This window comes from Gadus morhua, chromosome 23, assembly GCF_902167405.1.
Source record: "Gadus morhua chromosome 23, gadMor3.0, whole genome shotgun sequence".
Lineage (NCBI taxonomy): Eukaryota > Metazoa > Chordata > Actinopteri > Gadiformes > Gadidae > Gadus > Gadus morhua.
The window spans coordinates 4,984,694-4,987,849 of NC_044070.1; the positions used below are offsets into that span (position 1 = coordinate 4,984,694).

At 46.3% G+C, this 3,156-nt stretch overlaps 1 long non-coding RNA gene across 1 annotated transcript; it reads left to right on the plus strand.

The window, feature by feature from the left end:
* The first annotated feature begins 1,918 nt into the window (after nt 1-1,918).
* On the plus strand, nt 1,919-2,777 carry LOC115537537 (uncharacterized). The gene is made up of 3 exons (XR_003974825.1): nt 1,919-2,203; nt 2,300-2,476; nt 2,557-2,777. It is a non-coding gene; the product is annotated as an uncharacterized LOC115537537 (long non-coding RNA).
* Nucleotides 2,778-3,156: the final 379 nt, after the last annotated feature.

The following is a 3,156-nucleotide window of genomic DNA, read 5'->3' on the forward strand; positions in this document are numbered from 1 at the left end:
CACGTTGTTCGCTCTTAACATCCATCAATGTCTCTCCCTCTGTCTCTGTCGCCGTGGACCGTTGTGTCCTGTGCTTTTTCTTTCGGGTCATAGACACAGCACTTCTGACACCATGTCGTATATTCTATTTGAGGAATATTAATTCAGCGCGGACAACTGTGTCTTGACTTTACAGGCACTTTATTAAACTGACATGAAGACGTACGAACCCAGCATCATGTGACCACACACACATAAGTCTACTGTAACGTAACCTGCGTAATACATTAACCCTTAAAGGCCCACTATGCAACTTCGGGAATTTCTTCGCTGTTTTCTTGGTTTTGGCACGCACATTTCTCTACACAGCGCCCCCTACAGCTTCGTAGTAGATATTTTACAACACTGTCGTAACAACTCGTTGACGACCCTTCCCCATGCACTTCTACGCGAGCCATGTGCATTTGTTTTCAAAGAAGCCGGCGAATGCGTGGAGCCATGTCCGAAGTAAATGTTCATAAAGTGTAGGCAAGGTTATACATTTTTAAAATGGTGTATTTGTATTGCAATAAACATAAAGCCATCCTTTTTATAGTTGACGGGGAGAATTTATATCCTAGATTATAATTGTTTTATCTTAGGTTGAACAGAACAATCAGTGTGAGAGTGTTGGCCAACATAATAAACTAAATAAACAAGAACCTGGATTCGGGGATTCAGTCTGTATCTGGGGGAAGAGACGGACGAACAGCAAAACACCCATGGAAACAAAGGTGTTTATATGGCTGCAACCAAGCAAGCTAGAAACATACAGGGCTCACAACAAAACGGTCGAGAAAACAATTTTTACAGGGCTCACAACAAAATGGTTGAGCAAACACATTTGTACAGAGACTATCAACATCAAGAATACCACGAGGACAAAGTTCACCCAAGGGTACTTTCAATTTCAAAAGCAACACGGCCAAGTCGGAGTCTGATTTGAAGTCTTCTTTTTCTTTCAGTTCACGCTATTCCTGAAAAGCTTGCCCAACGTTTACTCGTGTCTGGCCTCTCTGTCGGTCAGTCTCCCCTTTCTCTTCTTCTGTTCCTCCGACATTGGGTTTCTCTGTCTCTTTTTAGTCGGCTGATCTATGATGAATGTAACAATCCCTTAGTTACTTGTGTTTATATCGAGCCGGTTCCATGTTTGGGGGTCTGTGACTCCCGCGAGAGTGGGCGGCGGGTCGCCGGCAGAAACATATTCATTTTCTCCGCCAAGATGCGCAAGGGGGAGTTGAAACAACGAACAATCGAACAAAAATGTATAATGGAACCATCGTAATGACTCCTAGCCTGTTATATTAAGGTAAATCAAGCCAAATTGCCTCGCAACTGGCTGTTTATATCTAGCAGGTGCCATGTTTGGGTGTGTGTCTGTGCCGTAAAGCATTTTCAAAACTACAATCTGACTACATTTTCGAGGATACTTCCGTCGCGTCACATCCGGAAGCGCTCGGTCCGAACACATCAAGTTGCATATGCGCTTTTTCACTTTAGAGGCCACATGGGAAAATGACACACCCACCAATCGACCCAGAAATGGATGCAGAACCATCAGCATAACTCTCAACCTGCATACTTAATGTAATTTTGGCTAAAAAAGTTGCATAGTGGGCCTTTAATGTACTGCATTCAGATACACCACAGTACATAGAGCATCCTGACCATTAAGAGCAGTGCTGGTTTATTCACCAAGCCAAAATGTACTTACCCCATTCAGAAACTGCCCAGGGGTATCATTTATACAACGTTACTAAAAGTGTACGTACGCCCAAAAGCCAGGTTTTGCTTGCGCCAAAAAATATTCTGACTTATAAAACCCTGCGTATACGCACACCTGTAAGCAATCTTTGCTTTATAAATCAGAGTGCCTACAAGTGTGCGCAGCTGAATGAATGCGATCTGCATTTAAAACAGACTCAGAAGCAAGTAGTATGTCTTGTCGGGAACAATGGCAGAAGGACTGAGAAGCGCAATTTCACGGAGGTTGAAGTGAAGACTCTAGTGGGTGAGGTGGAGCCCCGAAAAGTGGTTTTGTTCGGCGGTCACGGGACTGGTCATTAACAACAAAAAACAGTGAGTGGCAACATGTTGATGCGGCAGTGAACTCGGAGTGGCACGGATGTCATTGGCACGGAGCGCACATGCAGTCCCAGAATGAAAAAAGTGGTCTGACGTAAAGGTAGGCCTACATATTTGTATTTCCTCACGCACAACACATGTTTATAATTTATTGCTCAAATGTTACTGATCGTATATTGAAGATCGTTAATTACAGGTGGATGCAAAGCGGAGGCTGTCCTCACACCGCTAGAGCGTTACTACAACTTGGGGGTACCCAACCTACTCCTGACCTAACACCAATTGACACAAGTAACATCCATAATTGCCACCGCAAGCGTGAGTGGCATCGTGTCCGAAAGGGAAGGAGACACTGACAACACAGAAGAACAAAGTAAAGCTGATTTCTGTTTTTTATAGATTTGTATTATTGATCATGTACTGTGCGAGCTATTTTACTTGTGCGTCATCCAGAGTCAGCGGTCGGTGGGGAGGAGGACGATGATGCCCGCGAGGGGCCCTCGGCCGCAGGCCATGCCCCCACCCCCAGCACCACGCGCCATTCCGCCGGTCGGGTGCTCAGACACAGTTCTGCAGCTACAGAGGGAAACGATAGATGCAGTCAATAACTTGACTGAGGAGATGAGACTCCATGGAGAATTCCCCTGCCTCTGATAGGAAATGTTATCACCGAAATTGCCACAATATTAAAAGATACTGTGAAAAAATGAACCTTGAGTTGTCTTAATTTCATAAACGCCGCATGACTTCCGCATGTCTTGCACCCTGTGGAAATCCCACATTTGCTTCGGACGGGCTCGGCCTACGGCGGGGGGGGGATGCCGTTCCTCTGGGCCAAATTGTGAAGCGCGCCGCAGGCTCTTATAATGGGGCACACTTTGGCCGGCTGGTATAAAAGCCTCCCCCGCCCGACGCATCCAGAGCGCGCCAACGGCACTTCAGGAGGCCGATGGTGCGCTCCACCACTGACCGAGCACGGGCATGGACGTCACTGTACCCATGTTCCTCGGCCTGTTCTTCCACTGTCTAGGGAAACCTTATGTATCGACTGCC